Source organism: Sipha flava, unplaced genomic scaffold (genome assembly GCF_003268045.1).
Source record: "Sipha flava isolate LNK unplaced genomic scaffold, YSA_version1 82_pilon_pilon, whole genome shotgun sequence".
NCBI classification, from domain to species: domain Eukaryota; kingdom Metazoa; phylum Arthropoda; class Insecta; order Hemiptera; family Aphididae; genus Sipha; species Sipha flava.
In genome coordinates, this window is record NW_020273624.1 from 267,667 (window position 1) to 284,105 (window position 16,439).

The 16,439-nt window shown below is 28.7% G+C and overlaps 1 pseudogene; it reads right to left on the reverse strand.

The window, feature by feature from the left end:
• Positions 1-8,804: 8,804 nt before the first annotated feature.
• The window catches only part of LOC112693234, a 66,731-nt pseudogene continuing 59,096 nt past the window's right edge, over positions 8,805-16,439 (reverse strand).

The following is a 16,439-nucleotide window of genomic DNA, read 5'->3' on the forward strand; positions in this document are numbered from 1 at the left end:
ATTGGTTATGTAATAGGTTTGGACGGAATAGCGATATTTTCTAAGCTCGACGCTTCAGCGATTATTCAATTACAACTATATTAAATCATACTAATCGATCCGTATGAATAGCATATGATTTTAACGGTCCAATCGCATCGCGAGACGTTAGTTGACCTAAATCTTTTGTGTCACGTGGATCCCTGCAAAAACAGACAAGAAACCATGAAACCGCAGATCACCTCCAAGCTTACGAACACAAATTGTATTTATTATAGATTACAAATGTTTTTGTACGTTTTGTTCAAGTCCTCAGATATCATTAATTGTGCGCATCACAGCAGAGATGACAGCTTCGTGGGCTCTAATTCTGCAGACGGCAGAAAAGTTTCAGCTTTTGGTCGCTATACGTTCGGAACGGTCTTAAGAAATATTGTATGTCGCTTTGGTCGAAAGTTTTATCGACCATGTAATTGGACTGAAAATTGACCACGGTTTGCGTTTCCCATTGTCGGAACCACATGAGGATTCCGTTGAAAAATCGAGCAACTTCATACAAACACGGTTTATTCCGTTTTCTAATCCTGTTTGACCGTACCATTATCTCGATATGCGAAGCGCATAAAACCGTCGATGTCCCTTCGCACAAATCAGACGTGATACGTTTTTGCTGCAACTGTGCTTTCCTTCACGGTGCACTCAAATTATAACTACTGGTAGACGGTTCATCGTTTCTGCGTTGCATCAATCAGCACTGCACCGCTCTACAGGTTTCGACTCCATAAATGGCCCCACGGACGCGCATAAGTCACCTAGATCGGATCGATTCCCATCGCCGGACACGTCTTTTCAATTTCCAGTCGAATAGTAATCGAAAACGGCCCGTGATGGAACAATAACAGTAGAATAAAATCTTGACCGAAATCATCCCGACTTGTAGCACATGGTGCGAAGTATGTAAGAACGGGGAAAAGTTTATCGTTCCGTGTCCGAACTTACGTTTATCTCGATTTATCTATTTAGATCCATCTTGTTGTTGGTGATATCGTAATGCTTGTACATCAAATGTACATCATGGGCTACACGAAAAATGTAAGCGAAATCGGCGTTTTTATTACAATGCTGATACTGTCAAAGCTAATTTTTTGAACGTTGAAGTTTTTCTTTCGGACCTGATTAACAAATGGATCTCATTTAGAACGACCGGAAAGCGTTACCATTTGGTCAAAATGATATTTCTTCATCTTCATCGGTATGGCGTATGTATATATCTTACATGTAATGATTATAACGGTGTTTACGATTGCATACCGGAAGACCAAAAAGCACGATAAATATTATTTGTATCATACATAGTCTCTCGTGAGTATTTATTAATCTTAATAATATACTTTACCGCATGCAGTTAATCAAATCTAATGAATCATTCTGTATTGGATGTGTTTACTTATTACAGTATTACTATTACAAATTATTAGTTAGTATATACGTATAAAATATAAATGTTATTGACTCAAGGCCGCGGTATTTTCACGATCGATATAATTTAAACTCGTATTAGTTAGGTTACGCATAATTATTTTTAATAATTTACGCAAATCTAAAGTGTATTAAAAAACATCTGCTAAGTATAATTTTTTAAAGTGACTTGGTCATTTGTCGAGTATGAAAATAATTTATTTTTATTTTATATCGTAATGATCACCGATCTTAACATTTATATTATTTATTGAAAATGTAAGCAAATAAAGTTGTATGCCGTCTATTTATACTATGCGTATAGATACAAAAAAAAAAAGAAAAAGAATATACTGTGTAATTCATTTTCTGCGGTCAAAACATAATTAGAACGTACAACCAAAACGTGATTTTCATATTTATTCTAAGCAATGGAAAAAACGAGGATTATACTTATATCTATTAAATGCCATGCAGATTAATATAAATTAAAAAAAATAATAATGCAAATTACACTGGTTTCAACGTAGGTATAATACCTACTTACAATCGAAATACGTACACTCATCAATTAATTATTGTATGCATGCCAATTCAAATCAAAACACATATTCGCTTCGCATTATATGAAGCACGTATATTATGAGTATTCTTTTATTGTTATTTATTCAAAAATGCATTTGTTACTTTGGATTCTTCGACGACTCCATTATTAATATTGTCCGATGTACTGATATGAACTTGATGACAATGGACGTTTAAGATTTTCGATTTGAATGACGTTAGACATTTGTATTGCTTTGTAATATTTCTCATCCATCGCGGTCACTATGAACGCTCCAGTTTACCTGTAAATGTAAAATAATCTACTGGAGCAATCACCCTCCCCTCCACCTCTTCGTTGTGAAAAAAATATAATTTGGCGATTTTCAGATGTCATGATGATTTAGAATATATATATTTAAAATTAATTAAAAATATAATTAATTTAAATAATTAAATAAGTTTTAAGCCCGAGGATAAGCCAATAAAGTGGCTTTTGAATTTTAAAAATTGCTTCTCTCCGTTTTCCTACTGGTCCGTACCGGAAAATAATATAATTTTCGTGCTTCCGTGTGTACCTTATTACACTTAATAAACGCCGTATCACGTTTAAAACGACCCTTGGAAAATATACTCTACCCAGTTTGGTATGAAAAAACGTCAAGTAAATAAACAGAAATCTGCTCTAAGAGTTGTGTTATAATTTTATAGTAGATAAGCAGTTGGCAAATTACGTTTATATCAGTATTGATAATCGGAACGAATAATCGAACATGGAGAACGAATTATTTATAAATCAAGGGTGTATTATTATTATTGATTGTTGTTATCACACTAGTGATAGATCGTTCGTATATTCTATGATTTGTTTTTCTAGACAGTAAAACGTTGACCATTAAAATCATTACTTATTAATATTTCAAATTTCTTGGCAAAAGCTGCGATACGCGTACGATATACGTGTACAAACTCGATTAGATTCACATGGAATCACATTGATACCGAGTATATATATATATATATATATACCTATATATTTTTCAGTTTGATTTACCACGGCAGATTTTTTTGATTTTTTCATCAGCTCTTTTCGTTTACGGTTAATTATCAAAACGCACTCGTAACACCTTTTGTCGTCATGGGAAATCGTACTCTTTTTATATCTCTCACTCTCATTCAGACACACACACACACACACACACACACATACACACCAGTCATATTTACCATTTCATGTTGTCCTCGGACTTATAACAATAATTATTATTTGAAATGTGTTTGTCTAAAATTTTCTCAGCTGAGGCAATATCATTTATGGTAGGTGGTAGTGGGGTGTCGCTGATTTGTGAACTAATTTTAGGCAGTAGGACGGCAAGTTCTAGGCGGTGGAGTGGTAATCGTCAGCTTGTATTTACCTAAGTCTGTAACTAACCTAAAATGCAGATACTGGATCAAATATGACCACCCAACTGATCATCGAAAATGTTTCAATAAATTTCAAATGTACACTTATTTCATATTTATAACTCGATTATACATTTTTCGAGTATATCAAATTTTTGTTTTTATTTTTGGGGATGATCTAAAAAAAAAAAATTTATTTATTCTTGGGGAGAGAGGGGTAGTTTAAAAAGCTTAAGAAACACTTGTCTAAATCGTTTCTAACACGAATTAAATTTCGTTGTCAGTAGATACGATACCATACGAGAATTTCTATTACTCTATTATACAATTATATAACTGTATTTCATCAATTGTTAGGGTAAAAATAAACGTTGTATTTGTTGGTACCACAGACTGTCAGATAAATCAAAAATCCCGATATCGACGGGTATATGATTATACTATTAATTTAGGAGAAACGTGTTGTTTGTGCTTTAATACGGATAATACTACACAATTTTACCGGATGTAATTTACAGTTAGTTAACAATGCACGTATAGATATACGTAGATCTGTTAAATCTGATAAACTTCTATAATTTATATTAAATATCGTGAATAGGTTTTTTGTTTTATTTTTGAATTTACAATACTTCCAACTAGCAAACTCGAAAGTTAATAATATAAATTATGTTTTACATTTTTTTATACAACATGATTATAATATTTCATACGATTTAAGAACAATGCAAGATTATATCCAAAGGAGAAATCCGGCTCAAACTGTACTTAACTTTTTTAATAAATCGCAATATGGGATCCCGCAAAACCATTTAACATAAAAGGTATTTCAATCAATTTCGCCGAGACTACTTATAAACGCTCCTTGGTAGGTTTTATATCTTCCCTTCACAATAACTTAAAACTAATGACTACTACCGCATTAACCAAAACAATGAATAAACGATTTCATCAAAATTTAAGCACGCATAGTAACATATATGTAACATAAATGTCCACCATCGCTTTAACGAAAAACTTGCCATCCAGATTTAAGTGAAAATAGTATAGAGATCAATTAAATTAATGAGGTATTGTAAATGGATTCCTTCTTCAACATTTTATTCCATTAAATTTAATCTTTGGTATCAAATTTGCTCGATGTAATTATTTTTTTTTTGACAAATAATAAATTTACCTACTTATAAATAAAAATAAAGTTTTTGTTTGTTATAATGTTATTTGATAAACATTTTGTAATACAAACATAAATCAAAACATTTGATGGAATCAGAATTCCTGAGAGTGAACTTTTCCAAACATGCATTGTACCAAATATCCAATCAATGGCTTCATTATGTGAAAATATAAAGTTCATTTAATTTCTCTGGTAAAAACGACACACATTTCATTTGTTAGAAAAATGTGTGGAGTACTTAGAACACATTTTTGAAATATTTAAATATTATTAAACAGCAATCGTGATTAATAAACGTTATCTGAGGTAATTTTTTTTATGTCAATTTTCACCTGAAAGTTTCCCCGATGACGTACATTACTACGCTTATGTTAAAATTAATTTTCTTATAAATAAAAAAAAGAAAGAAAAACATTAATAATTTATACTCTTTTGCTTTGCTCAAAATCTAAAATTACATTAATTTAAATCTTACCTATATTTCAAGATTAAAGGAGGCAGGTGCCTACAAGGACATTTCCTTGGAACCCAAATGTTTTAGAAATCTCATTCAAGTTTAATTATAATTATTACTCTTTTTTATTCAATAGGTTTGATTAATATTATGTAATATTTTATTATTTTATCCATATTTTTCACCTTGAAAATAATGATTTAGTCATGAACGAAAGCCGATGAGCCCATAATTTAGATCAGTGATGTCCAACCTCTTTTCCTCGGATGGCCACTTTGGCAAACAATTATCTTAGAGCGGACCATAAAATATAAAAATACTTATAATATTAATATTAATATAATAATTTTATTTTGTTATACATAATAGTTATACAATATACATGTAAGTACATATTGAATTTGTTTTGAAATATTTTATTGATTACTGTAAAGATTAAAGATTGTGATATACGCTGTAAGTACACATTAATTTGATGAGTACACTTTTTTAAGTGTATGGATTTTATCGTGAAATTTCTATTTGAAAATTCTCAAAAATAAAATTTATAAAGTGGAAAAAAATCGTATTTTATAATCATTTTACTTTTTTTTAAAATATTTTGTTTCATTAAAAAAAAACAATGTAATGGGTCACATTGAATACCTTCGTGGATCAAATGTGGCCTGCGAGCAGTACTTTGGGCACACCTGACATAATTTTTAGATCATGGTTATTGGTAAAATAGTAAACACTGTTATTAAAAAGGTTTGATGTTAATAATCAATAACTTGAAATATTAAAATGATAGGTTTAAATGTTTTTAAGTTTTAATCGATATAATTAAATAATGTATAAAAAATTTTGAATAGACATTTTGAAAAAATATCAAAGTATTAAAATGAAAAAAAAAAATGTAGAAAAATTAAATGTTTTCACTTAGGTCTGGTAGAATAAGCAGTATTAATACCATAAATACCATGAATGTTATACCATACATTATGATGCGATGGATAATTATAGATACTTAGGACTCGTAAATCATAAATATTATATATTATTATATAAATTAGTAATCGAAATTTTTTTCTTCCAGTAATTGTGATCATTATCATTTGTAGTCTAGCTTTTAAGCTATTTATTGCTGAAGAAATTATATACTGCATATTACAATTATTTTGAATATTTTTAAAATAAAGCCTAAATATCGATGCACGGAATTATATAAAAGCAACATTTTTACTTGATTATAAAGTAATAAATACAACTGGAAAGAAAATAGATTTAACATTATTAAATTTTGATGGCAAAATTGAAAAAATTTAAAAGTAAATAGATTCCGAGTAGTACTACAAAAAAATTGAAAAGGTCAAAATGTATGATATGACTAAAATGAGAGATGGATAAGAAATTAAAAAATAAATCAGATTAATTATTAAATACATATAAAATAAAAACAAATTATTTTGTTTTTTTTTTCATTTTACAACTTCTTTGTCCAACATCGATGTAAATAGTATAATAAATATAATAAATCATGTCAAAATAGAAAAAATTATCTTTGACGTTACTATTTGAGCGTTTGAAACATTGCCAGGGCTTAACCTAGGTTACATTGGCATTCAATGATATTCTGGTATATATTTTATAAAAGACACATATTGGAGTGAATGTTAAAAAATAATCTTTCCATTGTATTTCCAGATATTATCATGTCTTATAGGATTATTATAATACGCCTCACTATTTCTATTGTTGATTGTACTGTAGAATGGTTTTTCTCGAAAATTAAAAGCAAGTATACTTATTTAATTGCTTCGAATCATTTATCATATTTAATAATATTAATCTACTGAAAGAAACGTTTTATAAAATACCAGTATTGAAAAAAACACTAAATGGTTTTGCTTTACAACAAAAAATAGGTATTCACTCGATAGGAATTGCATTCTTTTTTAAATCATTATTTGTGTGTTGCTTTATATTTATTTGAAATTATTTTACTATAAATATAAGTACCAAGACTATTTAAGATAGATACTGAACATTTTATTTAAATCCAAAGATAATTGAAATAGGTAGTTTCATTACAAAACATCGTTTTTTTTTTTTTTTTTTTTTTTTATATACAATGTAAAGATAAGAATACTTAGTTAATATTTAAGCAAATTCGTACATTAAAGAATTATACCAATATTTAATTAAATTTTTATCCTATTTGGTTGTTACTTATAGAATATAACGATGTTTGATGAAATAAATCTACATCGATGAGAGGACTAGTCATCCGTATTATACAATTTATAAAATAAACGAACACTATCGGAACATTTCGGCCTTATGAAAGTAGTACTTTTTATTATAAATAAATATTATCTCTATAATTTACGTAATAACGATTAAATAAAAATCATTCAAGTAACATACGAGTAAAAAATATTTTTATCTGTATTAAGCTCACGACCAAAATTCCATCACGAAACAATATTACCTTCGTTCTGACTTAAGCCGCGCAGTTTTTTGTCTCGATAAATGCAATAACTATAAATCCCGATAAGAATTATACAAAAATTGGAAGTAACTCAAAATATTTAATCGTTTTAAAACGGTGCTTGTTAAAGATACAACAATTGTGGCGGTAAGAGAATTATCGATGCAATACAGCAGACAAGTTGATACATCGACGTATGAAGAGAAATGATAGTCCCATTGAAGTGAAGTGATAGATTTGTGAGTTTGGGAGAGGGGAATAAAAGAATATGACAGGACTCTTGGTGGGAGATGGTAAACTGCGCCAAAAAAAAATTAACATTATATAATCTGCGGAAAAACTGATAAGATACATTGTACGAACTGCGACAATTTATTTTATATATATATATATATATATATAACATACATACCAATACGATAACTCATATATGTTTATCATTTAATTAGATATAAATGTAATATTACAACTATATAGGTACGCTTTTAATCAGTGACTTAACTTCATGATCGATAATAATTGTACATCGTTTGCTATCTTGTTGCACATATTATTTTTAATAGATTTAAAAAAATTGAAAATTTAAATAATAAATTAATACTACATTATTTTATGTAAATTAACACATTTAATTATTTAGTTAATATATTAAATGTTAAATTAACACACATATTTATTTAACACTTTGTAACATGTATATATTGTTTTTAATAGATTTAGTAATCGTGTAATCAAAAAAATGAAATATTTAAATAATAAATTAATAATACAATAACTGTTTAGGTACTCTTATAAATTTATTTAACATTTTACCGTTTATTCTTAAAACCTACTTTTTTCAAAAATGCATACCTTAAAATTCGTCCATTTTTTTTTTTATTTGTCGTTGTTCGTTTATAAACTTGTATTTTTGCATTGTTCTTTTATTTTTTTGTTCTACTCCACCTTCTTTACTTCCAATTTTTATATAAATGTCAACTTGAATATTCTGTAAAACTTCTATAAATTTATATAGTGATAGATGATGTTCATAAAAGTAATGCATTAAATTTCGAATAGAAATATTCATAGACATTATTCGTTATAATATCTGATTTAAATGCCCGCAAAATAGGAGAGAATATTTCTTGCATATAAGTTCCTGTTAAAAAATCACAAAATTTTACTATTTTATCATTAGATGGCATATTTGCTATTTAATAAAAAACAAATGAATCTTCGACTTCATCAGTTTCGAGGAATGGAAGACCAAAAATATAATTTAAAAATGTTCCTTCATCTGTGTCTTCTTTAATATAAAGTTTAGATAGGCCAAAATTTTATAATTTTCTATACCACGCTTGACTGATATAAAAATTATAACCTCAAATAATAATGTTTGGCCACATACTGCGGACCGCTTCGTGAATTCCAATCTCAAAATAAATTAAAATAAATTACAAACATATTTGGGTTAAGTACGAAACCTACAGTCAAATATACATTACATATTTTATTAAAGAAATGTTCATAAGTTGATGTACTTTTATTGGAAAGCAATGCAAATACTAGAGACGTATACATACCACTTTGAAAACCATGAAGTACAAAAAACTGACAAAAATATTTAGTACAGAACTGGAATGTTCTATCCATAAAAATGTTTTCCATAGAACACGAGTATTTTAAATTAATGAGACATGTAAATATAATTATATTTGTTTCCTTGTTATTAATTAGCAAAAAATGTTCATTCTTGTCAGTCATTATATTCATATTTATTAGAACTTCATGTACTTCATTATATATTCTTGGGAAGTGGTGGGTGATATTTAATATTTTATTACATAAATGTCTACAACCAAATGAAATATTATTAATCAATAATTGTGTATCGTTTCCTATACTACGAAATTCTTTTCTCATTATTTTAGATGGAATTTCGTTTATAATACTTTCGGACATTTTTTGTTTGATACTATTACTTACGGCTTGACGTTCAATTGTAGGATCTGATTCATGATTATAAACAAAAAATGATTTTTCTTGTAGAGTATCATTTTCGTTGTTTAAGACCAATAATTTGGTGACTGCATGTTTTCATTGAGCACGTACTAAATCAAACTTGTGATAATCTTGTACTTGTGAAGTAGCCGATATTTCGTACATCCCGTTAAAAATTAGATATTTCTTACAAATTTATCTCAAATATATTAATTAAATTATATCTGTACATAATAGCACATAGGTATATATGATGCAAATAAATACCTATTTATGTTATCGTACCGGTATGTATATAGTATCTATTGTGACCATATTCCTCCAAAACGGCTTAACCGATTTTAATGAAATTTTGTACTATACATTTTTTTTTTTTTGTTTTTGTATATACATTTGATAGATCTGCGAATAGGTTTTTATCTATTTTTTATTTTTTAAGTGCTATTGTTTAATAAATCGTAGTTTAATTTAATAATTTTTGACCCGGTAGATAACTGTGCAATTCAAAATGAATTATTAAATAATACTATTAAAAAACTATTAAAAAACTATTAAGAACTATTTAAAAGCTGTTAATTTTATTTTTGGTATTAAATGACGGATATTGCATAAATATTTTAAACAACAAAATCCCGCAACAGGTGCCAAAACAAACAAGAATGTTAGTTCGAAGGATTATTACGCATATCGGTTGATGATTAGATGTGATCAGGACAACGTTATTCTACGATATTATGAGCTTTGTCAACAATGTATAGTCGATATTCATGTAGTGTATGTATGTATGTATTAATCGAGCTAATGATTACGATACTTGCGATTCAATCAAAAAAAGTTGCATGCGGAGGGTTCTCAAAACAATTGTTAGACATCCATAATGGGAAAGTTACTACAGATGAAACGAGATGCATACAAATACCGACCGATTTCTGCACAATCATTGATTCACAAGATGCTCTCATTGACCAGATATTTCCCAATGTACACAGACATTACACAAATCATGAGTGGGTGGCAGAAAGAGCAATTTTAGCAGCAAAAAATGTGGACATCAACAAATTGTATCTCAAGATACAACATTTGTTACCAGGGGACTTGATATCATACAAATCTATTGATCCAGTTTACTGAAGCTGTAAATTATCCAACAGAGTTTTTAAATGCATTGGATTTACCAGACATTCCACCGTATAACTTACAACTGAAGGTTGGATTTCCGGTTATTTTGCTTCGTAATTTGAACCTACCACGGTTGTGCAACGGCACGCGATAAGTCGTTAAAAAATTAATGAAAAATGTTATTAAAGCTATCATTTTAAATGGCAAATTCCGAGGTGAAAATATATAATTACAGCGAGTCCTTATTATACCCACAATTTAAACGCCTTCAATTTCCAATTATATTGGCATTTGCAATGATTATCAATTAGTCTCAAGGCCAAACGATGTCTGTCTGTGGCTTAAATTTGAGCACATCATGTTTTTCACACGGACAATTATACATGGCGTGCTCTCGAACCATCCAGTTTATTTGTGTTGGCGAAAGATGGGATAATAAAATATATTGTACACTTTGTTGCATTAAAGGATTGATAGTGTTTTTTACTCATATTGTCATAATTAACGATATATATAATTTTAAAGGATCAATTTTAATAAATTATTAAAAAAATAAATTTTTGATGTTTTTTCATTTTTATATTTCGTCGGCGTTCACAGCACTCCATACCTATTTCACTTATATACCACATCCTTACACACCTATATTAAATTAGTTATTTTTTTTTCCCAGCAAAATATTCTCTAGAAATAATTTATATGACAAAACAACATTTGTCGGGTCAGCTAGTATATTATATATGTAAAATAAATTGTCGCACTTTGTATATGTTAATTTTTCTTTGGCGTGGTTTATTTATAGAATTTTAGAAAAGGTGTAATTCTGTCGCAGTTTACATTCATCCCTCTTGGTGAGCTACAAATCCGGAGATAGAAGGGTGTTTTTAATGGACACTTGTTTTAAGTTTTTGTTCACATAAGATTTTGAACTGATTTAAACACGCAGCATAAATTTTAATTTAAGCAAACGGTGTTTTTAAAAATAACATTTACAATTAGTGCACTTGGTTCATATAATTTATGGACGTTATTTTAATTTTAACTCACCCAAGAAATAAACAGCGTTTTATTTATCGAACCGATGAAACAAATTAATTGAAATCCTTGATTTTTTCTCGAGAACACAATATAATGTGTAAAAAAAAAATGTTCACTAACAAATGAATATTGATATACATAATTATTAATAATTAGATTAATTAAATTAAACTTGATGAGAAAATTTAATATCTAATAGCAAATAATTATTTATTAATAATTGTAATTGCAAAAACTGTTTTATAGCAATATTTCACAACTTATGAGTCGTGACATTTGTTTGATGGATCGAATCACGAGTGTAAATCATAATTTGAATATAAGAAACGTTTGAGATGATTAAAAATGTAAACACTATTCAAAAAGTCATCATTAATTACTATTAATAACACCGATACAACTAAAGTCCGAGAATATTACGTAACAGCGTAATATAATGAGTTTAAATGTACACGAAAATTACATGAAAGTTATACAGGGCGTTGAAAAATATAAATATACGTTTATTTATATTCATTATAGTTATGAGATATTAAAATATTGATTAATATGTTAAAATATTCAATGTTGTTACGAAAATCACTATGAAATCATTTTTGTTTTACTAACCTATTTAGTTTACGGCTAGATAAGAGTAAAAATGCGCAAAAGCGATAAACGCAAAAAAAAAAAAACATAATAAAAAAATAAAAAACCACTAATTCCTGAATATGAATACTATAGATCGATTGTTCATGGTACACCTATTCGCGATGTAGGTTTGAAGTCGGAGTGCACACGTGTGTCGGATATCCGGTAGTCTTTCAACTAAAGGGAATCTGACGTCCAATAGCCTATTTTGATGAACTCGGTCAACATTTTTTTTTTCACATTTAGTGAATATGCTTTAGCCTGGTCCGACGTGTTTTTTTTCCGACAGACAACTATATGTCAATAAAGCCACAGATTAATCTGTTATTTAATTATTTTTCATGTACGGAACCGCAAAAATCCTATTGGCGATAAGACGACAATGTGTGCATAATCAAATATGCTGTGTCTATTTAAAAGGTACAGGTAAACATTAAAATTACTTTAAAAACTGCATAATACTTAGTACAAATGTACCAACCTAACCTTGAGTAGGTGCTTAATCAACGTCACTTTATTACTGACAAAAAGAAATATAAAAATAATAATCGAATTTCGTTCGTACGTTATCAGGTGTACTCGTGTTAACTTTTCGATTAAGGATTTACTTCTGTTGCAATTGAAACGTCTGGAAAAATATTTAATTAGGCGCCTTTGGGGGAAGTCGTGACCAAGTAACATAAGGCGGCTGTTGTATAGATACAGTCTTTGATGGTTTCACGCTCCGGGCAGGAAACGACCATTTTTAGAGAAGAAAGAACTGCCACTGGCTCCTGATCCCTTCTACTTACCAATTAGTTTAATTGTTAACAAAAAATAATTATGGTGACGAAAATAGCTCGGTTGTTTAAGTCTTAATAAATATATAAAAAAAAACTAATAAAAACCAACTGCCCTTTTTTACTTGCAAGTGGTTCACAAAATATTATATTAATTTACATTTTTATAGTTTATCATTATTTTTAATACACTGTTAATAATATTCCTTCTGATACGTTTATTAATTCGTAAAGAATTATGTTGTGACGTTTACTATTTAATTTTACATTGATGATAAGTAAATGCAATCAGTATCAAAATAATCTTAACGTTTTAAGAACATGTACGTACTAATATAGTTCATGGGAATAAGATTTGCAGCGTAAGCCATCACTAGGAATGGTACATAGTGTGTTTGCATTTTACTGCAACAAGTCGACTGGATTACTCGACGAGTCGGTCAGAGACATCATGCACCGTGACTCAAAACGTATCGACATTTATCTCCCAAACGGAATACGTCCGATAAAATTAAGGATTTTTTGTGGAATCATCAACATCGTTGTGTCTTAATGTGCTGCAGTCATGTTTTATATGCATACATACCCTACGTAAATGTTTCAATAGCAGAACGGGAAAAATGTTATGTACGTATATGCGCGTACGGCCGATATTTGAATAGAAAAGCCGGAAAGAAGAAGAGGAGAATACATACAAGAGGAAAATAGGGAGGAATAAACTCTTTGATACTGCGATGATACTTGGAGATACGATGTAAATTAAAAAAAAAGAAAAAAAAAAGTTATAATAATAAATATAATACGCTGCAGCACAATGCACATAATATACCTACTCCGGATGATGCATAATAATCTTGGACTTATAATAAGCCGTTGCTTTGAGTAGAGCTCTGGGGCGAGCCATGAGTGTTTTCTAGTATTAAATTTTTAAGTAATGAATCACATTTCTTTCGGAATACACAGTTACGTATGCGAAACTCGTTTACAAGAAAAAATAACATATTTTTTTTATTATTCAAACTAGTACCGTCAAAGATATATCAACGTATGCCATTTTTACAACCGTTATAGAATATCATAACTGAAACGTCATTATATTTAATAGAACGTAATAGAACGACCTTTGTCATTATAATATTATAAATAATTGACAAATAATAGTGAATAAACAATTATTTACGATTTTGTTTTAAATAATATTTATCACAATTATTAACATGCAACTCTCAACAATAAATTTATTTTATTTTATTATCCAAGTGAATCACTAGCCCTCTTTAAGGATTTTCTGCGCAGTTTACCAATATGATAATATTATTAGATCTAAAATAATCGCATCGATATGATGCTTTACGTATTTCAATCAAACAGTAAAAATAATTTGTTATTTTAAATAATTATAGGCGTCTACATTAAATGTATATTAGAGTAAATTTTACTCTTTTCGATGTTTAAGCGATCCAGTACAGATTATGACATTTATATTATTGTTTAACGAAATTATTGCTTCACTGTATCAGTCGTTTTGATGTGCGACACTGCTAAGGTTTTTTTTGACTCTTTCGATAAAGTGTGATTTGTGCAGGTATACTTTTGCTTACCATAATACTATATTCAACACTAATTGTCCGAATAGGATCCTTCTTAATGCTCTGTGATAAAATTGTCCTTTGCACACCCAAACCTTTTTGCATTATCATATAACGATCGCGTGGTAATTAATTTCTTCGAAAACCAAACGATCGTCCGTATTTTTTTCCTACGTGTCAATAACAGTTTTCCTGTGTGGTTTAAATAATTGTTTTCCCCAAACTATTTATTTATTTTTTCATTTATTATAAAATTTCACTTAGCGCTTTCAACTGTGATACGGATCAACGTGGTTAAAGTAACGAAGAAAAATAATACATGTGTCTTTACACAGCATATATAAGCGGTATTGATTCGCGGATTTCATCGTCACATAGCGGTCTGAAACGTAAAACATTTAGTTTCGTATTTTATTCCAACGTATCGAATATAATGAAATATTATGTATATATTACCTTTGTATAAATTAATAGGTTTATGATACAATAATTGTCATAGGTATTTCATATTATTGAAGCTGCAAACAAATTAACTGGTGTCTGAAAACCTATTGGCCGAGGACGGCTGTAACACGACTGCGCTCCATGAAATATTGATTTGTTGAAATGTCCCTTTAACAATTTTCCAATACGGTGTTTACAATTAATTTAATCCATGGCATGATAAAAATCGTTCAAATATTTTTTTAATAAATTTATTTTTCCAATATATGGACTAAATAAAGACATGTATACTCTAAGACATATTTGCCTAATGGAAGACAAATATAGTAGTATTCACTTACCAAACTAATTCCGGTATATTAAGTATGAATTAAGATGCATTTGCTCTCATATTTTTTCTGGTTCCTCATTTTTATATTCACCAAAACGTTATGATTAACTCAAAATAAGACATACTTTGCAAAAAGGTTTTTATATTTCTTGAATATACTGTTTTTTGACATCAAAATCAACTAAAATTTAAGTAGTTAAATAGATTATAACATTATGTTTAAAATTGACAAATATAAATTGGTTAATATCATTGACTTATTCTAATCGTGATCTTGATTTTGAACAAAGTGTACATAATCTTATTAAAGAAGTCTTTCCAAATATCAAAATTATGGCCTATACGTTTCATTTAGACCAAGGTTGGTGTAGAAAAATTCAAAGCAATAGGAATTTATATTAAAACTATACGATTCGGAGTCGGACAAATGTCATTGGTTAAAATATTTTTTTGCTATTGATTTTTAACCAGAAAATGTATTCAGCGATTTCTCTTAATGTTGAATTGAAAATGATCTTATGGATAACATTAATTTTCCTGATTGTATATTTGAGAATTATATATAATCTGATATAGTTTTTCCGAAAATGTTATAGACCAGTATACCTTTGGAAGAAGTTAGAATGACCAAAATTATTCCACCAAAATTATAACTCGTAGTTTTATACTTTACTTAATAATTCTAGTAAAAAATAACGAGGAAACAATTTGGCTTTTATTAAGCAAACTTGAGAAAAATTATAGCGAAATTAAGTATCTATACAAAAATTATTGTAAAGTAATAGGATCACGATTTTATGCAACAAAATCGTAATTCGTAGCTTTTAACATTGGTAATTTTTTTAGGAATATGTAATCCGTAATTTTACGAAACCTCTGTTCGTCTCGTAACCTTACCGATTTTATCGAATTATTTGAAAATTTTCAAAACATCAGTACTTATATCTAATGGAGTGCAACCGTGTTTCATTTAATGTCAGTTAAAAGGTAAAAAACGAGTGCAATCGTATTGCATTGGCTGATGCGTTATCTCTAAGGCTC